The sequence below is a fragment of the Schistocerca cancellata genome, unplaced genomic scaffold (genome assembly GCF_023864275.1).
Source record: "Schistocerca cancellata isolate TAMUIC-IGC-003103 unplaced genomic scaffold, iqSchCanc2.1 HiC_scaffold_631, whole genome shotgun sequence".
NCBI lineage: Eukaryota > Metazoa > Arthropoda > Insecta > Orthoptera > Acrididae > Schistocerca > Schistocerca cancellata.
Window position 1 is genome coordinate 21159 of NW_026046642.1, and position 21809 is coordinate 42967.

Here is a 21809-nt window from a genome sequence, read left to right on the forward strand (position 1 = left end):
GCTCCGTTTTTTTTTTTTTTTTTTTTTTTTGGTGTCTGACCTACTTTGAAAGACTTTGTAGTCGATTTACTTACTACTATCGCTGTTGGAAACCAGGTGATACCACACAGTATTCTAGAGACGATCAGGCAATGAAAATTTAGAATAAGTAAAACAGTATCAAAAGAAGTTGTGTGGTGGAGCAGCACATGCAATTTACGCTTCCTAGATAATCGTTACTGCATAGAATAATTCCTTTGTCTGCGGCGTCTTTAGTATCCGTCTTCTGAAAATTTTACTTGCAGTATATTGTGCAATCTTTTCGTTATGAGTTGGTGCTTGGTTTCCCGATGTTCTTTTGTTTAGTGCATTCGCCTTCTCTTAACCCTGAGAAACCACATACCGAAACTGAGGCACTGCCGGCTGTTCATAAGCAGTGTTCGATGAAGTTATTTCGCTTTTTATTCGTTGCCTTTAATATTCTTCTCATCAGTGGTGAGTGCTGCCTGCAGAAAGCGTTTATCTTGCGAATTCACGTAAAAGTTTGTGTTCCCTGTGAGGTCCACTACCTGGGATTAACTTGACTGCTCCAGGCAGGTGGCTCGTTGGTCTAGGGGTATGATTCCTGTTTTGGGTGCAGGAGGTCCCGGGTTCAAATCCCGGACGAGCCCTGCCATTTTGACCGTGCTGAAGAGTAGGTGGAACTCAGCCCCGGTTGCAGCTCCTCAATGAAGAGTAGACGCCTGTTATAGCACGTGGATATAACAAGAATGCGGCACCAGTAAAGTACGTAGGTTGAATTCGGTAGAAACGCAGACGGTAATTTTGCATGCAACGGAAAACAAGGTTGTCTTTGCGGAATATGTGCACCGTGAGTGGAGATTAAGCTTAATTGTGCGACAGTCTACCCTCATCTTACTAACGACGGCAACAACAAAGGGGTGGTGGCATGTAAGATTGAGAGTGGCCAAGAGTTTCTCATTATTAGTTAGCATCACACTTTGACAGAGCTGTGACAAGGCGAGTAGGGTGAGCTCAGGAAAGCCAGTAGCAAGCGCACTTGAAGTAGCCCTGAAGAACCGGATTATAAATTTTGCCAGCCATAATGGAGCTAGGGGCGTTCTCAGTTACCAAATACCGGTGCAATAAGAGAGCAACAGTATTTGACAGTAAAATGACGCCCTATCCGTCTAGCATACGGCATTGCTTGTCTCTGCATACGCGGACGTGAGGTCATCTCGGAAATGAAATCCGAAATATAGATTAAAATTGTTGTGTTCCCGCCCGGGATCGAACCGGGGACCTTCTGCGTGTAAAGCAGACGTGATAACCGCTACACCACGGAAACGACGGTTCGTTTCGTGTACCACCCGGAGACTCGTAAGAGCAACAGTTCTTCTTCTGTGTTAGCAAGGGCATCGGCTACGAGCTCCCTCCGATTCGTGAAGTTCCTATAGTAAAAGACGTCGATGAAAACAATCCAACCGCGACAGACAGGGAGAACGCTGGGTGAGCTGCAGCCCTACATGGTGAGACCATCAAAGATGGCGTCATTCACATGCAGTGCGTTTTCGGAACGGACAGGCTCGTTGGTCTAGGGGTATGATTCCCGCTTCGGGTGCAGGAGGTCCAGGGTTCAAATCCCGGACGAGCTCTTGCGTTTTGTACAACGGTGTGGTAACAAATCGCATGGCGGCGGCTGTTTCGCGCATTTCCAGGCCTCCAAGTCAGCGCTAAAATCCGACAACCAGTTCTGAAACAGTTTCATGTTTCATTTGAGCCATGTGCACCCTGCTGGTGGAACGTTTGAAGTTGATTTAAATGGTCACAGCAGAGATCGTAGCAAGTGTCATGCTGAGTGCGACGAAAACGGGTTTCCGCCCGCAATCGAACCGGGGACCTTCTGCGTGTTAGGCACGGCGCCTGGGCTCGGCGGCAGCTGCTGCTCTTTCTTTCCTTACGAGATACCGTCGATTCGCGCAGTCGTTATTGCAAAAGATGTCACCAAAGGCAATCGCTTCGTAAGCGGCACGGTGCCTGGGCACAGCAGAGATCGTAGCAAGTGTCTTGCTGAGTGCTACGAAAACGGGTTTCCGCCCGCAATCGAACCGGGGACCTTCTGCGTGTTAGGCACGGCGCCTGGGCTCGGCGGCAGCTGCTGCTCTTTCTTTCCTTACGAGATACCGTCGATTCGCGCAGTCGTTATTGCAAAAGATGTCACCAAAGGCAATCGCTTCGTTAGCGGCACGGTGCCTGGGCTCGGCGGCAGCTCTACATGGAGGCACCAGCAGCCCAGCCAGGCCGCCGCCGGCACCGGCGCGCCGCAGCGCAAGAAGTCGGCGCCCGCCCTGCAATGCCCCCTGTCGCTGCATATTCCACCCGCCTTATATCCTCCCCATGTCTGACTCACTACCCTAAATGACACTGCAGTCGACGTGCTTATTACTATCGCAGTATTCTAGTGTCGAACCGGTATTGCAAATTTGGATTAAGCAAAAATTTATTGTGTGGTCGAGCGACACCCTCGGCTCGCTCTTCCTACATGATCGCTTCTTGCGAGGAATAATTCCTAGCGCGCCGATGGCTTCAGAGTTGGTCTTCTCGAAGTTTTGCTTCCGCACTGCATTCCGCAATCTTTTCGTTATGAGCTTCGGTTTCCCGACTTTCTTGTGTTTAGTGCGTTTGGCTTCTCTAAACCCTTAGCCACCGCTCGCCGAAATTTCCACGCTGTCATATGTCGATCTGCAGAGCTCGATGAAGGCATCGCGGCCATTCCTGAGCTCATGGAACGGCCGAATCTGTAGTTGTTTCCAGATCTCTCCCACACAACAGCCTCCCAGTAGCTTGGATTACAGGAGTACGCCACTACTCCCAGCCGCTGATTCACCTTTGAAAGCAGAATGACATGAGCTACGCGCAGCTCCGTTTTTTTTTTTTTTTTTTTTTTTTGGTGTCTGACCTACTTTGAAAGACTTTGTAGTCGATTTACTTACTACTATCGCTGTTGGAAACCAGGTGATACCACACAGTATTCTAGAGACGATCAGGCAATGAAAATTTAGAATAAGTAAAACAGTATCAAAAGAAGTTGTGTGGTGGAGCAGCACATGCAATTTACGCTTCCTAGATAATCGTTACTGCATAGAATAATTCCTTTGTCTGCGGCGTCTTTAGTATCCGTCTTCTGAAAATTTTACTTGCAGTATATTGTGCAATCTTTTCGTTATGAGTTGGTGCTTGGTTTCCCGATGTTCTTTTGTTTAGTGCATTCGCCTTCTCTTAACCCTGAGAAACCACATACCGAAACTGAGGCACTGCCGGCTGTTCATAAGCAGTGTTCGATGAAGTTATTTCGCTTTTTATTCGTTGCCTTTAATATTCTTCTCATCAGTGGTGAGTGCTGCCTGCAGAAAGCGTTTATCTTGCGAATTCACGTAAAAGTTTGTGTTCCCTGTGAGGTCCACTACCTGGGATTAACTTGACTGCTCCAGGCAGGTGGCTCGTTGGTCTAGGGGTATGATTCCTGTTTTGGGTGCAGGAGGTCCCGGGTTCAAATCCCGGACGAGCCCTGCCATTTTGACCGTGCTGAAGAGTAGGTGGAACTCAGCCCCGGTTGCAGCTCCTCAATGAAGAGTAGACGCCTGTTATAGCACGTGGATATAACAAGAATGCGGCACCAGTAAAGTACGTAGGTTGAATTCGGTAGAAACGCAGACGGTAATTTTGCATGCAACGGAAAACAAGGTTGTCTTTGCGGAATATGTGCACCGTGAGTGGAGATTAAGCTTAATTGTGCGACAGTCTACCCTCATCTTACTAACGACGGCAACAACAAAGGGGTGGTGGCATGTAAGATTGAGAGTGGCCAAGAGTTTCTCATTATTAGTTAGCATCACACTTTGACAGAGCTGTGACAAGGCGAGTAGGGTGAGCTCAGGAAAGCCAGTAGCAAGCGCACTTGAAGTAGCCCTGAAGAACCGGATTATAAATTTTGCCAGCCATAATGGAGCTAGGGGCGTTCTCAGTTACCAAATACCGGTGCAATAAGAGAGCAACAGTATTTGACAGTAAAATGACGCCCTATCCGTCTAGCATACGGCATTGCTTGTCTCTGCATACGCGGACGTGAGGTCATCTCGGAAATGAAATCCGAAATATAGATTAAAATTGTTGTGTTCCCGCCCGGGATCGAACCGGGGACCTTCTGCGTGTAAAGCAGACGTGATAACCGCTACACCACGGAAACGACGGTTCGTTTCGTGTACCACCCGGAGACTCGTAAGAGCAACAGTTCTTCTTCTGTGTTAGCAAGGGCATCGGCTACGAGCTCCCTCCGATTCGTGAAGTTCCTATAGTAAAAGACGTCGATGAAAACAATCCAACCGCGACAGACAGGGAGAACGCTGGGTGAGCTGCAGCCCTACATGGTGAGACCATCAAAGATGGCGTCATTCACATGCAGTGCGTTTTCGGAACGGACAGGCTCGTTGGTCTAGGGGTATGATTCCCGCTTCGGGTGCAGGAGGTCCAGGGTTCAAATCCCGGACGAGCTCTTGCGTTTTGTACAACGGTGTGGTAACAAATCGCATGGCGGCGGCTGTTTCGCGCATTTCCAGGCCTCCAAGTCAGCGCTAAAATCCGACAACCAGTTCTGAAACAGTTTCATGTTTCATTTGAGCCATGTGCACCCTGCTGGTGGAACGTTTGAAGTTGATTTAAATGGTCACAGCAGAGATCGTAGCAAGTGTCATGCTGAGTGCGACGAAAACGGGTTTCCGCCCGCAATCGAACCGGGGACCTTCTGCGTGTTAGGCACGGCGCCTGGGCTCGGCGGCAGCTGCTGCTCTTTCTTTCCTTACGAGATACCGTCGATTCGCGCAGTCGTTATTGCAAAAGATGTCACCAAAGGCAATCGCTTCGTAAGCGGCACGGTGCCTGGGCACAGCAGAGATCGTAGCAAGTGTCTTGCTGAGTGCGACGAAAACGGGTTTCCGCCCGCAATCGAACCGGGGACCTTCTGCGTGTTAGGCACGGCGCCTGGGCTCGGCGGCAGCTGCTGCTCTTTCTTTCCTTACGAGATACCGTCGATTCGCGCAGTCGTTATTGCAAAAGATGTCACCAAAGGCAATCGCTTCGTAAGCGGCACGGTGCCTGGGCACAGCAGAGATCGTAGCAAGTGTCTTGCTGAGTGCTACGAAAACGGGTTTCCGCCCGCAATCGAACCGGGGACCTTCTGCGTGTTAGGCACGGCGCCTGGGCTCGGCGGCAGCTGCTGCTCTTTCTTTCCTTACGAGATACCGTCGATTCGCGCAGTCGTTATTGCAAAAGATGTCACCAAAGGCAATCGCTTCGTTAGCGGCACGGTGCCTGGGCTCGGCGGCAGCTCTACATGGAGGCACCAGCAGCCCAGCCAGGCCGCCGCCGGCACCGGCGCGCCGCAGCGCAAGAAGTCGGCGCCCGCCCTGCAATGCCCCCTGTCGCTGCATATTCCACCCGCCTTATATCCTCCCCATGTCTGACTCACTACCCTAAATGACACTGCAGTCGACGTGCTTATTACTATCGCAGTATTCTAGTGTCGAACCGGTATTGCAAATTTGGATTAAGCAAAAATTTATTGTGTGGTCGAGCGACACCCTCGGCTCGCTCTTCCTACATGATCGCTTCTTGCGAGGAATAATTCCTAGCGCGCCGATGGCTTCAGAGTTGGTCTTCTCGAAGTTTTGCTTCCGCACTGCATTCCGCAATCTTTTCGTTATGAGCTTCGGTTTCCCGACTTTCTTGTGTTTAGTGCGTTTGGCTTCTCTAAACCCTTAGCCACCGCTCGCCGAAATTTCCACGCTGTCATATGTCGATCTGCAGAGCTCGATGAAGGCATCGCGGCCATTCCTGAGCTCATGGAACGGCCGAATCTGTAGTTGTTTCCAGATCTCTCCCACACAACAGCCTCCCAGTAGCTTGGATTACAGGAGTACGCCACTACTCCCAGCCGCTGATTCACCTTTGAAAGCAGAATGACATGAGCTACGCGCAGCTCCGTTTTTTTTTTTTTTTTTTTTTTTTGGTGTCTGACCTACTTTGAAAGACTTTGTAGTCGATTTACTTACTACTATCGCTGTTGGAAACCAGGTGATACCACACAGTATTCTAGAGACGATCAGGCAATGAAAATTTAGAATAAGTAAAACAGTATCAAAAGAAGTTGTGTGGTGGAGCAGCACATGCAATTTACGCTTCCTAGATAATCGTTACTGCATAGAATAATTCCTTTGTCTGCGGCGTCTTTAGTATCCGTCTTCTGAAAATTTTACTTGCAGTATATTGTGCAATCTTTTCGTTATGAGTTGGTGCTTGGTTTCCCGATGTTCTTTTGTTTAGTGCATTCGCCTTCTCTTAACCCTGAGAAACCACATACCGAAACTGAGGCACTGCCGGCTGTTCATAAGCAGTGTTCGATGAAGTTATTTCGCTTTTTATTCGTTGCCTTTAATATTCTTCTCATCAGTGGTGAGTGCTGCCTGCAGAAAGCGTTTATCTTGCGAATTCACGTAAAAGTTTGTGTTCCCTGTGAGGTCCACTACCTGGGATTAACTTGACTGCTCCAGGCAGGTGGCTCGTTGGTCTAGGGGTATGATTCCTGTTTTGGGTGCAGGAGGTCCCGGGTTCAAATCCCGGACGAGCCCTGCCATTTTGACCGTGCTGAAGAGTAGGTGGAACTCAGCCCCGGTTGCAGCTCCTCAATGAAGAGTAGACGCCTGTTATAGCACGTGGATATAACAAGAATGCGGCACCAGTAAAGTACGTAGGTTGAATTCGGTAGAAACGCAGACGGTAATTTTGCATGCAACGGAAAACAAGGTTGTCTTTGCGGAATATGTGCACCGTGAGTGGAGATTAAGCTTAATTGTGCGACAGTCTACCCTCATCTTACTAACGACGGCAACAACAAAGGGGTGGTGGCATGTAAGATTGAGAGTGGCCAAGAGTTTCTCATTATTAGTTAGCATCACACTTTGACAGAGCTGTGACAAGGCGAGTAGGGTGAGCTCAGGAAAGCCAGTAGCAAGCGCACTTGAAGTAGCCCTGAAGAACCGGATTATAAATTTTGCCAGCCATAATGGAGCTAGGGGCGTTCTCAGTTACCAAATACCGGTGCAATAAGAGAGCAACAGTATTTGACAGTAAAATGACGCCCTATCCGTCTAGCATACGGCATTGCTTGTCTCTGCATACGCGGACGTGAGGTCATCTCGGAAATGAAATCCGAAATATAGATTAAAATTGTTGTGTTCCCGCCCGGGATCGAACCGGGGACCTTCTGCGTGTAAAGCAGACGTGATAACCGCTACACCACGGAAACGACGGTTCGTTTCGTGTACCACCCGGAGACTCGTAATAGCAACAGTTTTTCTTCTGTGTTAGCAAGGGCATCGGCTACGAGCTCCCTCCGATTCGTGAAGTTCCTATAGTAAAAGACGTCGATGAAAACAATCCAACCGCGACAGACAGGGAGAACGCTGGGTGAGCTGCAGCCCTATATGGTGAGACCATCAAAGATGGCGTCATTCACATGCAGTGCGTTTTCGGAACGGACAGGCTCGTTGGTCTAGGGGTATGATTCCCGCTTCGGGTGCAGGAGGTACAGGGTTCAAATCCCGGACGAGCTCTTGCGTTTTGTACAACGGTGTGGTAACAAATCGCATGGCGGCGGCTGTTTCGCGCATTTCCAGGCCTCCAAGTCAGCGCTAAAATCCGACAACCAGTTCTGAAACAGTTTCATGTTTCATTTGAGCCATGTGCACCCTGCTGGTGGAACGTTTGAAGTTGATTTAAATGGTCACAGCAGAGATCGTAGCAAGTGTCTTGCTGAGTGCGACGAAAACGGGTTTCCGCCCGCAATCGAACCGGGGACCTTCTGCGTGTTAGGCACGGCGCCTGGGCTCGGCGGCAGCTGCTGCTCTTTCTTTCCTTACGAGATACCGTCGATTCGCGCAGTCGTTATTGCAAAAGATGTCACCAAAGGCAATCGCTTCGTTAGCGGCACGGTGCCTGGGCTCGGCGGCAGCTCTACATGGAGGCACCAGCAGCCCAGCCAGGCCGCCGCCGGCACCGGCGCGCCGCAGCGCAAGAAGTCGGCGCCCGCCCTGCAATGCCCCCTGTCGTTGCATATTCCACCCGCCTTATATCCTCCCCATGTCTGACTCACTACCCTAAATGACACTGCAGTCGACGTGCTTATTACTATCGCTTTTCGAAGAACCAAGGCGCAGTATTCTAGTGTCGAACCGGTATTGCAAATTTGGATTAAGCAAAAATTTATTGTGTGGTCGAGCGACACCCTCGACTCGCGCTTCCTACATGATCGCTTCTTGCGAGGAATAATTCCTAGCGCGCCGATGGCTTCAGAGTTGGTCTTCTCGAAGTTTTGCTTTCGCACTGCATTCCGCAATCTTTTCGTTATGAGCTTCGGTTTCCCGACTTTCTTGTGTTTAGTGCGTTTGGCTTCTCTTAACCCTTAGCCACCGCTCGCCGAAATTTCCACGCTGTAATATGTCGATCTGCAGAGCTCGATGAAGGCATCGCGGCCATTCCTGAGCTCATGGAACGGCCGAATCTGTAGTTGTTTCCAGATCTCTCCCACACAACAGCCTCCCAGTAGCTTGGATTACAGGAGTACGCCACTACTCCCAGCCGCTGATTCACGTTTGAAAGCAGAATGACATGAGCTACGCGCAGCTCCGTTTTTTTTTTTTTTTTTTGGTGTCTGACCTACTTTGAAAGACTTTGTAGTCGATTTACTTACTACTATCGCTGTTGGAAACCAGGTGATACCACACAGTATTCTAGAGACGATCAGGCAATGAAAATTTAGAATAAGTAAAACAGTATCAAAAGAAGTTGTGTGGTGGAGCAGCACATGCAATTTACGCTTCCTAGATAATCGTTACTGGATAGAATAATTCTTTTGTCTGCGGCGTCTTCAGTATCCGTCTTCTGTAAATTTTACTTGCAGTATATTGTGCAATCTTTTCGTTATGAGTTGGTGCTTGGTTTCCCGATGTTCTTTTGTTTAGTGCATTCGCCTTCTCTTAACCCTGAGAAACCACATACCGAAACTGAGGCACTGCCGGCTGTTCATAAGCAGTGTTCGATGAAGTTATTTCGCTTTTTATTCGTTGCCTTTAATATTCTTCTCATCAGTGGTGAGTGCTGCCTGCAGAAAGCGTTTATCTTGCGAATTCACGTAAAAGTTTGTGTTCCCTGTGAGGTCCACTACCTGGGATTAACTTGACTGCTCCAGGCAGGTGGCTCGTTGGTCTAGGGGTATGATTCCTGTTTTGGGTGCAGGAGGTCCCGGGTTCAAATCCCGGACGAGCCCTGCCATTTTGACCGTGCTGAAGAGTAGGTGGAACTCAGCCCCGGTTGCAGCTCCTCAATGAAGAGTAGACGCCTGTTATAGCACGTGGATATAACAAGAATGCGGCACCAGTAAAGTACGTAGGTGGAATTCGGTAGAAACGCAGACGGTAATTTTGCATGCAACGGAAAACAAGGTTGTCTTTGCGGAATATGTGCACCGTGAGTGGAGATTAAGCTTAATTGTGCGACAGTCTACCCTCATCTTACTAACGACGGCAACAACAAAGGGGTGGTGGCATGTAAGATTGAGAGTGGCCAAGAGTTTCTCATTATTAGTTAGCATCACACTTTGACAGAGCTGTGACAAGGCGAGTAGGGTGAGCTCAGGAAAGCCAGTAGCAAGCGCACTTGAAGTAGCCCTGAAGAACCGGATTATAAATTTTGCCAGCCATAATGGAGCTAGGGGCGTTCTCAGTTACCAAATACCGGTGCAATAAGAGAGCAACAGTATTTGACAGTAAAATGACGCCCTATCCGTCTAGCATACGGCATTGCTTGTCTCTGCATACGCGGACGTGAGGTCATCTCGGAAATGAAATCCGAAATATAGATTAAAATTGTTGTGTTCCCGCCCGGGATCGAACCGGGGACCTTCTGCGTGTAAAGCAGACGTGATAACCGCTACACCACGGAAACGACGGTTCGTTTCGTGTACCACCCGGAGACTCGTAAGAGCAACAGTTCTTCTTCTGTGTTAGCAAGGGCATCGGCTACGAGCTCCCTCCGATTCGTGAAGTTCCTATAGTAAAAGACGTCGATGAAAACAATCCAACCGCGACAGACAGGGAGAACGCTGGGTGAGCTGCAGCCCTACATGGTGAGACCATCAAAGATGGCGTCATTCACATGCAGTGCGTTTTCGGAACGGACAGGCTCGTTGGTCTAGGGGTATGATTCCCGCTTCGGGTGCAGGAGGTCCAGGGTTCAAATCCCGGACGAGCTCTTGCGTTTTGTACAACGGTGTGGTAACAAATCGCATGGCGGCGGCTGTTTCGCGCATTTCCAGGCCTCCAAGTCAGCGCTAAAATCCGACAACCAGTTCTGAAACAGTTTCATGTTTCATTTGAGCCATGTGCACCCTGCTGGTGGAACGTTTGAAGTTGATTTAAATGGTCACAGCAGAGATCGTAGCAAGTGTCATGCTGAGTGCGACGAAAACGGGTTTCCGCCCGCAATCGAACCGGGGACCTTCTGCGTGTTAGGCACGGCGCCTGGGCTCGGCGGCAGCTGCTGCTCTTTCTTTCCTTACGAGATACCGTCGATTCGCGCAGTCGTTATTGCAAAAGATGTCACCAAAGGCAATCGCTTCGTAAGCGGCACGGTGCCTGGGCACAGCAGAGATCTTAGCAAGTGTCTTGCTGAGTGCGACGAAAACGGGTTTCCGCCCGCAATCGAACCGGGGACCTTCTGCGTGTTAGGCACGGCGCCTGGGCTCGGCGGCAGCTGCTGCTCTTTCTTTCCTTACGAGATACCGTCGATTCGCGCAGTCGTTATTGCAAAAGATGTCACCAAAGGCAATCGCTTCGTTAGCGGCACGGTGCCTGGGCTCGGCGGCAGCTCTACATGGAGGCACCAGCAGCCCAGCCAGGCCGCCGCCGGCACCGGCGCGCCGCAGCGCAAGAAGTCGGCGCCCGCCCTGCAATGCCCCCTGTCGCTGCATATTCCACCCGCCTTATATCCTCCCCATGTCTGACTCACTACCCTAAATGACACTGCAGTCGACGTGCTTATTACTATCGCAGTATTCTAGTGTCGAACCGGTATTGCAAATTTGGATTAAGCAAAAATTTATTGTGTGGTCGAGCGACACCCTCGGCTCGCTCTTCCTACATGATCGCTTCTTGCGAGGAATAATTCCTAGCGCGCCGATGGCTTCAGAGTTGGTCTTCTCGAAGTTTTGCTTCCGCACTGCATTCCGCAATCTTTTCGTTATGAGCTTCGGTTTCCCGACTTTCTTGTGTTTAGTGCGTTTGGCTTCTCTAAACCCTTAGCCACCGCTCGCCGAAATTTCCACGCTGTCATATGTCGATCTGCAGAGCTCGATGAAGGCATCGCGGCCATTCCTGAGCTCATGGAACGGCCGAATCTGTAGTTGTTTCCAGATCTCTCCCACACAACAGCCTCCCAGTAGCTTGGATTACAGGAGTACGCCACTACTCCCAGCCGCTGATTCACCTTTGAAAGCAGAATGACATGAGCTACGCGCAGCTCCGTTTTTTTTTTTTTTTTTTTTTTTGGTGTCTGACCTACTTTGAAAGACTTTGTAGTCGATTTACTTACTACTATCGCTGTTGGAAACCAGGTGATACCACACAGTATTCTAGAGACGATCAGGCAATGAAAATTTAGAATAAGTAAAACAGTATCAAAAGAAGTTGTGTGGTGGAGCAGCACATGCAATTTACGCTTCCTAGATAATCGTTACTGCATAGAATAATTCCTTTGTCTGCGGCGTCTTTAGTATCCGTCTTCTGAAAATTTTACTTGCAGTATATTGTGCAATCTTTTCGTTATGAGTTGGTGCTTGGTTTCCCGATGTTCTTTTGTTTAGTGCATTCGCCTTCTCTTAACCCTGAGAAACCACATACCGAAACTGAGGCACTGCCGGCTGTTCATAAGCAGTGTTCGATGAAGTTATTTCGCTTTTTATTCGTTGCCTTTAATATTCTTCTCATCAGTGGTGAGTGCTGCCTGCAGAAAGCGTTTATCTTGCGAATTCACGTAAAAGTTTGTGTTCCCTGTGAGGTCCACTACCTGGGATTAACTTGACTGCTCCAGGCAGGTGGCTCGTTGGTCTAGGGGTATGATTCCTGCTTTGGGTGCAGGAGGTCCCGGGTTCAAATCCCGGACGAGCCCTGCCATTTTGACCGTGCTGAAGAGTAGGTGGAACTCAGCCCCGGTTGCAGCTCCTCAATGAAGAGTAGACGCCTGTTATAGCACGTGGATATAACAAGAATGCGGCACCAGTAAAGTACGTAGGTGGAATTCGGTAGAAACGCAGACGGTAATTTTGCATGCAACGGAAAACAAGGTTGTCTTTGCGGAATATGTGCACCGTGAGTGGAGATTAAGCTTAATTGTGCGACAGTCTACCCTCATCTTACTAACGACGGCAACAACAAAGGGGTGGTGGCATGTAAGATTGAGAGTGGCCAAGAGTTTCTCATTATTAGTTAGCATCACACTTTGACAGAGCTGTGACAAGGCGAGTAGGGTGAGCTCAGGAAAGCCAGTAGCAAGCGCACTTGAAGTAGCCCTGAAGAACCGGATTATAAATTTTGCCAGCCATAATGGAGCTAGGGGCGTTCCCAGTTACCAAATACCGGTGCAATAAGAGAGCAACAGTATTTGACAGTAAAATGACGCCCTATCCGTCTAGCATACGACATTGCTTGTCTCTGCATACGCGGACGTGAGGTCATCTCGGAAATGAAACCCGAAATATAGATTAAAATTGTTGTGTTCCCGCCCGGGATCGAACCGGGGACCTTCTGCGTGTAAAGCAGACGTGATAACCGCTACACCACGGAAACGACGGTTCTTTTCGTGTACCACCCGGAGACTCGTAATAGCAACAGTTTTTCTTCTGTGTTAGCAAGGGCATCGGCTACGAGCTCCCTCCGATTCGTGAAGTTCCTATAGTAAAAGACGTCGATGAAAACAATCCAACCGCGACAGACAGGGAGAACGCTGGGTGAGCTGCAGCCCTACAGGGTGAGACCATCAAAGGTGGCGTCATTCACATGCAGTGCGTTTTCGGAACGGACAGGCTCGTTGGTCTAGGGGTATGATTCCTGCTTCGGGTGCAGGAGGTCCCGGGTTCAAATCCCGGACGAGCCCTTGCGTTTTGTACAACGGTGTGGTAACAAATCGCATGGCGGCGGCTGTTTCGCGCATTTCCAGGCCTCCAAGTCAGCGCTAAAATCCGACAACCAGTTCTGAAACAGTTTCATGTTTCATTTGAGCCATGTGCACCCTGCTGGTGGAACGTTTGAAGTTGATTTAAGTGGTCACTGCAGAGATCGTAGCAAGTGTCTTGCTGAGTGCGACGAAAACGGGTTTCCGCCCGCAATCGAACCGGGGACCTTCTGCGTGTTAGGCACGGCGCCTGGGCTCGGCGGCAGCTGCTGCTCTTTCTTTCCTTACGAGATACCGTCGATTCGCGCAGTCGTTATTGCAAAAGATGTCACCAAAGGCAATCGCTTCGTTAGCGGCACGGTGCCTGGGCTCGGCGGCAGCTCTACATGGAGGCACCAGCAGCCCAGCCAGGCCGCCGCCGGCACCGGCGCGCCGCAGCGCAAGAAGTCGGCGCCCGCCCTGCAATGCCCCCTGTCGCTGCATATTCCACCCGCCTTATATCCTCCCCATGTCTGACTCACTACCCTAAATGACACTGCAGTCGACGTGCTTATTACTATCGCAGTATTCTAGTGTCGAACCGGTATTGCAAATTTGGATTAAGCAAAAATTTATTGTGTGGTCGAGCGACACCCTCGGCTCGCTCTTCCTACATGATCGCTTCTTGCGAGGAATAATTCCTAGCGCGCCGATGGCTTCAGAGTTGGTCTTCTCGAAGTTTTGCTTCCGCACTGCATTCCGCAATCTTTTCGTTATGAGCTTCGGTTTCCCGACTTTCTTGTGTTTAGTGCGTTTGGCTTCTCTAAACCCTTAGCCACCGCTCGCCGAAATTTCCACGCTGTCATATGTCGATCTGCAGAGCTCGATGAAGGCATCGCGGCCATTCCTGAGCTCATGGAACGGCCGAATCTGTAGTTGTTTCCAGATCTCTCCCACACAACAGCCTCCCAGTAGCTTGGATTACAGGAGTACGCCACTACTCCCAGCCGCTGATTCACCTTTGAAAGCAGAATGACATGAGCTACGCGCAGCTCCGTTTTTTTTTTTTTTTTTTTTTTTTGGTGTCTGACCTACTTTGAAAGACTTTGTAGTCGATTTACTTACTACTATCGCTGTTGGAAACCAGGTGATACCACACAGTATTCTAGAGACGATCAGGCAATGAAAATTTAGAATAAGTAAAACAGTATCAAAAGAAGTTGTGTGGTGGAGCAGCACATGCAATTTACGCTTCCTAGATAATCGTTACTGCATAGAATAATTCCTTTGTCTGCGGCGTCTTTAGTATCCGTCTTCTGAAAATTTTACTTGCAGTATATTGTGCAATCTTTTCGTTATGAGTTGGTGCTTGGTTTCCCGATGTTCTTTTGTTTAGTGCATTCGCCTTCTCTTAACCCTGAGAAACCACATACCGAAACTGAGGCACTGCCGGCTGTTCATAAGCAGTGTTCGATGAAGTTATTTCGCTTTTTATTCGTTGCCTTTAATATTCTTCTCATCAGTGGTGAGTGCTGCCTGCAGAAAGCGTTTATCTTGCGAATTCACGTAAAAGTTTGTGTTCCCTGTGAGGTCCACTACCTGGGATTAACTTGACTGCTCCAGGCAGGTGGCTCGTTGGTCTAGGGGTATGATTCCTGCTTTGGGTGCAGGAGGTCCCGGGTTCAAATCCCGGACGAGCCCTGCCATTTTGACCGTGCTGAAGAGTAGGTGGAACTCAGCCCCGGTTGCAGCTCCTCAATGAAGAGTAGACGCCTGTTATAGCACGTGGATATAACAAGAATGCGGCACCAGTAAAGTACGTAGGTGGAATTCGGTAGAAACGCAGACGGTAATTTTGCATGCAACGGAAAACAAGGTTGTCTTTGCGGAATATGTGCACCGTGAGTGGAGATTAAGCTTAATTGTGCGACAGTCTACCCTCATCTTACTAACGACGGCAACAACAAAGGGGTGGTGGCATGTAAGATTGAGAGTGGCCAAGAGTTTCTCATTATTAGTTAGCATCACACTTTGACAGAGCTGTGACAAGGCGAGTAGGGTGAGCTCAGGAAAGCCAGTAGCAAGCGCACTTGAAGTAGCCCTGAAGAACCGGATTATAAATTTTGCCAGCCATAATGGAGCTAGGGGCGTTCCCAGTTACCAAATACCGGTGCAATAAGAGAGCAACAGTATTTGACAGTAAAATGACGCCCTATCCGTCTAGCATACGACATTGCTTGTCTCTGCATACGCGGACGTGAGGTCATCTCGGAAATGAAACCCGAAATATAGATTAAAATTGTTGTGTTCCCGCCCGGGATCGAACCGGGGACCTTCTGCGTGTAAAGCAGACGTGATAACCGCTACACCACGGAAACGACGGTTCTTTTCGTGTACCACCCGGAGACTCGTAATAGCAACAGTTTTTCTTCTGTGTTAGCAAGGGCATCGGCTACGAGCTCCCTCCGATTCGTGAAGTTCCTATAGTAAAAGACGTCGATGAAAACAATCCAACCGCGACAGACAGGGAGAACGCTGGGTGAGCTGCAGCCCTACAGGGTGAGACCATCAAAGGTGGCGTCATTCACATGCAGTGCGTTTTCGGAACGGACAGGCTCGTTGGTCTAGGGGTATGATTCCTGCTTCGGGTGCAGGAGGTCCCGGGTTCAAATCCCGGACGAGCCCTTGCGTTTTGTACAACGGTGTGGTAACAAATCGCATGGCGGCGGCTGTTTCGCGCATTTCCAGGCCTCCAAGTCAGCGCTAAAATCCGACAACCAGTTCTGAAACAGTTTCATGTTTCATTTGAGCCATGTGCACCCTGCTGGTGGAACGTTTGAAGTTGATTTAAGTGGTCACTGCAGAGATCGTAGCAAGTGTCTTGCTGAGTGCGACGAAAACGGGTTTCCGCCCGCAATCGAACCGGGGACCTTCTGCGTGTTAGGCACGGCGCCTGGGCTCGGCGGCAGCTGCTGCTCTTTCTTTCCTTACGAGATACCGTCGATTCGCGCAGTCGTTATTGCAAAAGATGTCACCAAAGGCAATCGCTTCGTTAGCGGCACGGTGCCTGGGCTCGGCGGCAGCTCTACATGGAGGCACCAGCAGCCCAGCCAGGCCGCCGCCGGCACCGGCGCGCCGCAGCGCAAGAAGTCGGCGCCCGCCCTGCAATGCCCCCTGTCGCTGCATATTCCACCCGCCTTATATCCTCCCCATGTCTGACTCACTACCCTAAATGACACTGCAGTCGACGTGCTTATTACTATCGCAGTATTCTAGTGTCGAACCGGTATTGCAAATTTGGATTAAGCAAAAATTTATTGTGTGGTCGAGCGACACGCTCGGCTCGCTCTTCCTACATGATCGCTTCTTGCGAGGAATAATTCCTAGCGCGCCGATGGCTTCAGAGTTGGTCTTCTCGAAGTTTTGCTTCCGCACTGCATTCCGCAATCTTTTCGTTATGAGCTTCGGTTTCCCGACTTTCTTGTGTTTAGTGCGTTTGGCTTCTCTAAACCCTTAGCCACCGCTCGCCGAAATTTCCACGCTGTCATATGTCGATCTGCAGAGCTCGATGAAGGCATCGCGGCCATTCCTGAGCTCATGGAACGGCCGAATCTGTAGTTGTTTCCAGATCTCTCCCACACAACAGCCTCCCAGTAGCTTGGATTACAGGAGTACGCCACTACTCCCAGCCGCTGATTCACCTTTGAAAGCAGAATGACATGAGCTACGCGCAGCTCCGTTTTTTTTTTTTTTTTTTTTTTTTTTTTGGTGTCTGACCTACTTTGAAAGACTTTGTAGTCGATTTACTTACTACTATCGCTGTTGGAAACCAGGTGATACCACACAGTATTCTAGAGACGATCAGGCAATGAAAATTTAGAATAAGTAAAACAGTATCAAAAGAAGTTGTGTGGTGGAGCAGCACATGCAATTTACGCTTCCTAGATAATCGTTACTGCATAGAATAATTCCTTTGTCTGCGGCGTCTTTAGTATCCGTCTTCTGAAAATTTTACTTGCAGTATATTGTGCAATCTTTTCGTTATGAGTTGGTGCTTGGTTTCCCGATGTTCTTTTGTTTAGTGCATTCGCCTTCTCTTAACCCTGAGAAACCACATACCGAAACTGAGGCACTGCCGGCTGTTCATAAGCAGTGTTCGATGAAGTTATTTCGCTTTTTATTCGTTGCCTTTAATATTCTTCTCATCAGTGGTGAGTGCTGCCTGCAGAAAGCGTTTATCTTGCGAATTCACGTAAAAGTTTGTGTTCCCTGTGAGGTCCACTACCTGGGATTAACTTGACTGCTCCAGGCAGGTGGCTCGTTGGTCTAGGGGTATGATTCCTGCTTTGGGTGCAGGAGGTCCCGGGTTCAAATCCCGGACGAGCCCTGCCATTTTGACCGTGCTGAAGAGTAGGTGGAACTCAGCCCCGGTTGCAGCTCCTCAATGAAGAGTAGACGCCTGTTATAGCACGTGGATATAACAAGAATGCGGCACCAGTAAAGTACGTAGGTGGAATTCGGTAGAAACGCAGACGGTAATTTTGCATGCAACGGAAAACAAGGTTGTCTTTGCGGAATATGTGCAGCGTGAGTGGAGATTAAGCTTAATTGTGCGACAGTCTACCCTCATCTTACTAACGACGGCAACAACAAAGGGGTGGTGGCATGTAAGATTGAGAGTGGCCAAGAGTTTCTCATTATTAGTTAGATTCACACTTTGACAGAGCTGTGACAAGGCGAGTAGGGTGAGCTCAGGAAAGCCAGTAGCAAGCGCACTTGAAGTAGCCCTGAAGAACCGGATTATAAATTTTGCCAGCCATAATGGAGCTAGGGGCGTTCCCAGTTACCAAATACCGGTGCAATAAGAGAGCAACAGTATTTGACAGTAAAATGACGCCCTATCCGTCTAGCATACGACATTGCTTGTCTCTGCATACGCGGACGTGAGGTCATCTCGGAAATGAAACCCGAAATATAGATTAAAATTGTTGTGTTCCCGCCCGGGATCGAACCGGGGACCTTCTGCGTGTAAAGCAGACGTGATAACCGCTACACCACGGAAACGACGGTTCTTTTCGTGTACCACCCGGAGACTCGTAATAGCAACAGTTTTTCTTCTGTGTTAGCAAGGGCATCGGCTACGAGCTCCCTCCGATTCGTGAAGTTCCTATAGTAAAAGACGTCGATGAAAACAATCCAACCGCGACAGACAGGGAGAACGCTGGGTGAGCTGCAGCCCTACAGGGTGAGACCATCAAAGGTGGCGTCATTCACATGCAGTGCGTTTTCGGAACGGACAGGCTCGTTGGTCTAGGGGTATGATTCCTGCTTCGGGTGCAGGAGGTCCCGGGTTCAAATCCCGGACGAGCCCTTGCGTTTTGTACAACGGTGTGGTAACAAATCGCATGGCGGCGGCTGTTTCGCGCATTTCCAGGCCTCCAAGTCAGCGCTAAAATCCGACAACCAGTTCTGAAACAGTTTCATGTTTCATTTGAGCCATGTGCACCCTGCTGGTGGAACGTTTGAAGTTGATTTAAGTGGTCACTGCAGAGATCGTAGCAAGTGTCTTGCTGAGTGCGACGAAAACGGGTTTCCGCCCGCAATCGAACCGGGGACCTTCTGCGTGTTAGGCACGGCGCCTGGGCTCGGCGGCAGCTGCTGCTCTTTCTTTCCTTACGAGATACCGTCGATTCGCGCAGTCGTTATTGCAAAAGATGTCACCAAAGGCAATCGCTTCGTTAGCGGCACGGTGCCTGGGCTCGGCGGCAGCTCTACATGGAGGCACCAGCAGCCCAGCCAGGCCGCCGCCGGCACCGGCGCGCCGCAGCGCAAGAAGTCGGCGCCCGCCCTGCAATGCCCCCTGTCGCTGCATATTCCACCCGCCTTATATCCTCCCCATGTCTGACTCACTACCCCAAATGACACTGCAGTCGACGTGCTTATTACTATCGCAGTATTCTAGTGTCGAACCGGTATTGCAAATTTGGATTAAGCAAAAATTTATTGTGTGGTCGAGCGACACCCTCGGCTCGCTCTTCCTACATGATCGCTTCTTGCGAGGAATAATTCCTAGCGCGCCGATGGCTTCAGAGTTGGTCTTCTCGAAGTTTTGCTTCCGCACTGCATTCCGCAATCTTTTCGTTATGAGCTTCGGTTTCCCGACTTTCTTGTGTTTAGTGCGTTTGGCTTCTCTAAACCCTTAGCCACCGCTCGCCGAAATTTCCACGCTGTCATATGTCGATCTGCAGAGCTCGATGAAGGCATCGCGGCCATTCCTGAGCTCATGGAACGGCCGAATCTGTAGTTGTTTCCAGATCTCTCCCACACAACAGCCTCCCAGTAGCTTGGATTACAGGAGTACGCCACTACTCCCAGCCGCTGATTCACCTTTGAAAGCAGAATGACATGAGCTACGCGCAGCTCCGTTTTTTTTTTTTTGGTGTCTGACCTACTTTGAAAGACTTTGTAGTCGATTTACTTACTACTATCGCTGTTGGAAACCAGGTGATACCACACAGTATTCTAGAGACGATCAGGCAATGAAAATTTAGAATAAGTAAAACAGTATCAAAAGAAGTTGTGTGGTGGAGCAGCACATGCAATTTACGCTTCCTAGATAATCGTTACTGCATAGAATAATTCCTTTGTCTGCGGCGTCTTTAGTATCCGTCTTCTGAAAATTTTACTTGCAGTATATTGTGCAATCTTTTCGTTATGAGTTGGTGCTTGGTTTCCCGATGTTCTTTTGTTTAGTGCATTCGCCTTCTCTTAACCCTGAGAAACCACATACCGAAACTGAGGCACTGCCGGCTGTTCATAAGCAGTGTTCGATGAAGTTATTTCGCTTTTTATTCGTTGCCTTTAATATTCTTCTCATCAGTGGTGAGTGCTGCCTGCAGAAAGCGTTTATCTTGCGAATTCACGTAAAAGTTTGTGTTCCCTGTGAGGTCCACTACCTGGGATTAACTTGACTGCTCCAGGCAGGTGGCTCGTTGGTCTAGGGGTATGATTCCTGCTTTGGGTGCAGGAGGTCCCGGGTTCAAATCCCGGACGAGCCCTGCCATTTTGACCGTGCTGAAGAGTAGGTGGAACTCAGCCCCGGTTGCAGCTCCTCAATGAAGAGTAGACGCCTGTTATAGCACGTGAATATAACAAGAATGCGGCACCAGTAAAGTACGTAGGTGGAATTCGGTAGAAACGCAGACGGTAATTTTGCATGCAACGGAAAACAAGGTTGTCTTTGCGGAATATGTGCACCGTGAGTGGAGATTAAGCTTAATTGTGCGACAGTCTACCCTCATCTTACTAACGACGGCAACAACAAAGGGGTGGTGGCATGTAAGATTGAGAGTGGCCAAGAGTTTCTCATTATTAGTTAGCATCACACTTTGACAGAGCTGTGACAAGGCGAGTAGGGTGAGCTCAGGAAAGCCAGTAGCAAGCGCACTTGAAGTAGCCCTGAAGAACCGGATTATAAATTTTGCCAGCCATAATGGAGCTAGGGGCGTTCCCAGTTACCAAATACCGGTGCAATAAGAGAGCAACAGTATTTGACAGTAAAATGACGCCCTATCCGTCTAGCATACGACATTGCTTGTCTCTGCATACGCGGACGTGAGGTCATCTCGGAAATGAAACCCGAAATATAGATTAAAATTGTTGTGTTCCCGCCCGGGATCGAACCGGGGACCTTCTGCGTGTAAAGCAGACGTGATAACCGCTACACCACGGAAACGACGGTTCTTTTCGTGTACCACCCGGAGACTCGTAATAGCAACAGTTTTTCTTCTGTGTTAGCAAGGGCATCGGCTACGAGCTCCCTCCGATTCGTGAAGTTCCTATAGTAAAAGACGTCGATGAAAACAATCCAACCGCGACAGACAGGGAGAACGCTGGGTGAGCTGCAGCCCTACAGGGTGAGACCATCAAAGGTGGCGTCATTCACATGCAGTGCGTTTTCGGAACGGACAGGCTCGTTGGTCTAGGGGTATGATTCCTGCTTCGGGTGCAGGAGGTCCCGGGTTCAAATCCCGGACGAGCCCTTGCGTTTTGTACAACGGTGTGGTAACAAATCGCATGGCGGCGGCTGTTTCGCGCATTTCCAGGCCTCCAAGTCAGCGCTAAAATCCGACAACCAGTTCTGAAACAGTTTCATGTTTCATTTGAGCCATGTGCACCCTGCTGGTGGAACGTTTGAAGTTGATTTAAGTGGTCACTGCAGAGATCGTAGCAAGTGTCTTGCTGAGTGCGACGAAAACGGGTTTCCGCCCGCAATCGAACCGGGGACCTTCTGCGTGTTAGGCACGGCGCCTGGGCTCGGCGGCAGCTGCTGCTCTTTCTTTCCTTACGAGATACCGTCGATTCGCGCAGTCGTTATTGCAAAAGATGTCACCAAAGGCAATCGCTTCGTTAGCGGCACGGTGCCTGGGCTCGGCGGCAGCTCTACATGGAGGCACCAGCAGCCCAGCCAGGCCGCCGCCGGCACCGGCGCGCCGCAGCGCAAGAAGTCGGCGCCCGCCCTGCAATGCCCCCTGTCGCTGCATATTCCACCCGCCTTATATCCTCCCCATGTC

At 49.7% G+C, this 21809-nt stretch overlaps 20 non-coding genes across 20 annotated transcripts; 12 read left to right on the top strand and 8 right to left on the bottom strand.

The window, feature by feature from the left end:
- The first annotated feature begins 578 nt into the window (after window positions 1-578).
- On the top strand, window positions 579-650 carry Trnap-ugg (transfer RNA proline (anticodon UGG)). Its single transcript has one exon. It is a non-coding gene; the product is annotated as a tRNA-Pro (tRNA).
- A 604-nt stretch (window positions 651-1254) lies between these two features.
- Trnav-uac (transfer RNA valine (anticodon UAC)) lies at window positions 1255-1327 on the bottom strand. The gene has a single exon. It is a non-coding gene; the product is annotated as a tRNA-Val (tRNA).
- A 2149-nt stretch (window positions 1328-3476) lies between these two features.
- Window positions 3477-3548, top strand: Trnap-ugg (transfer RNA proline (anticodon UGG)). The gene has a single exon. It is a non-coding gene; the product is annotated as a tRNA-Pro (tRNA).
- Window positions 3549-4152: 604 nt separating this feature from the next.
- Window positions 4153-4225, bottom strand: Trnav-uac (transfer RNA valine (anticodon UAC)). Its single transcript has one exon. It is a non-coding gene; the product is annotated as a tRNA-Val (tRNA).
- A 2365-nt stretch (window positions 4226-6590) lies between these two features.
- Window positions 6591-6662, top strand: Trnap-ugg (transfer RNA proline (anticodon UGG)). The gene has a single exon. It is a non-coding gene; the product is annotated as a tRNA-Pro (tRNA).
- Window positions 6663-7266: 604 nt separating this feature from the next.
- Window positions 7267-7339, bottom strand: Trnav-uac (transfer RNA valine (anticodon UAC)). Its single transcript has one exon. It is a non-coding gene; the product is annotated as a tRNA-Val (tRNA).
- Window positions 7340-9286: 1947 nt separating this feature from the next.
- On the top strand, window positions 9287-9358 carry Trnap-ugg (transfer RNA proline (anticodon UGG)). Its single transcript has one exon. It is a non-coding gene; the product is annotated as a tRNA-Pro (tRNA).
- A 604-nt stretch (window positions 9359-9962) lies between these two features.
- On the bottom strand, window positions 9963-10035 carry Trnav-uac (transfer RNA valine (anticodon UAC)). The gene has a single exon. It is a non-coding gene; the product is annotated as a tRNA-Val (tRNA).
- A 2148-nt stretch (window positions 10036-12183) lies between these two features.
- Window positions 12184-12255, top strand: Trnap-ugg (transfer RNA proline (anticodon UGG)). Its single transcript has one exon. It is a non-coding gene; the product is annotated as a tRNA-Pro (tRNA).
- Window positions 12256-12859: 604 nt separating this feature from the next.
- Trnav-uac (transfer RNA valine (anticodon UAC)) lies at window positions 12860-12932 on the bottom strand. Its single transcript has one exon. It is a non-coding gene; the product is annotated as a tRNA-Val (tRNA).
- Window positions 12933-13167: 235 nt separating this feature from the next.
- On the top strand, window positions 13168-13239 carry Trnap-cgg (transfer RNA proline (anticodon CGG)). The gene has a single exon. It is a non-coding gene; the product is annotated as a tRNA-Pro (tRNA).
- Window positions 13240-14865: 1626 nt separating this feature from the next.
- Trnap-ugg (transfer RNA proline (anticodon UGG)) lies at window positions 14866-14937 on the top strand. Its single transcript has one exon. It is a non-coding gene; the product is annotated as a tRNA-Pro (tRNA).
- Window positions 14938-15541: 604 nt separating this feature from the next.
- Window positions 15542-15614, bottom strand: Trnav-uac (transfer RNA valine (anticodon UAC)). Its single transcript has one exon. It is a non-coding gene; the product is annotated as a tRNA-Val (tRNA).
- Window positions 15615-15849: 235 nt separating this feature from the next.
- Window positions 15850-15921, top strand: Trnap-cgg (transfer RNA proline (anticodon CGG)). Its single transcript has one exon. It is a non-coding gene; the product is annotated as a tRNA-Pro (tRNA).
- Window positions 15922-17551: 1630 nt separating this feature from the next.
- Window positions 17552-17623, top strand: Trnap-ugg (transfer RNA proline (anticodon UGG)). Its single transcript has one exon. It is a non-coding gene; the product is annotated as a tRNA-Pro (tRNA).
- Window positions 17624-18227: 604 nt separating this feature from the next.
- Window positions 18228-18300, bottom strand: Trnav-uac (transfer RNA valine (anticodon UAC)). The gene has a single exon. It is a non-coding gene; the product is annotated as a tRNA-Val (tRNA).
- A 235-nt stretch (window positions 18301-18535) lies between these two features.
- Window positions 18536-18607, top strand: Trnap-cgg (transfer RNA proline (anticodon CGG)). Its single transcript has one exon. It is a non-coding gene; the product is annotated as a tRNA-Pro (tRNA).
- A 1615-nt stretch (window positions 18608-20222) lies between these two features.
- On the top strand, window positions 20223-20294 carry Trnap-ugg (transfer RNA proline (anticodon UGG)). The gene has a single exon. It is a non-coding gene; the product is annotated as a tRNA-Pro (tRNA).
- A 604-nt stretch (window positions 20295-20898) lies between these two features.
- Window positions 20899-20971, bottom strand: Trnav-uac (transfer RNA valine (anticodon UAC)). The gene has a single exon. It is a non-coding gene; the product is annotated as a tRNA-Val (tRNA).
- Window positions 20972-21206: 235 nt separating this feature from the next.
- Window positions 21207-21278, top strand: Trnap-cgg (transfer RNA proline (anticodon CGG)). The gene has a single exon. It is a non-coding gene; the product is annotated as a tRNA-Pro (tRNA).
- Window positions 21279-21809: the final 531 nt, after the last annotated feature.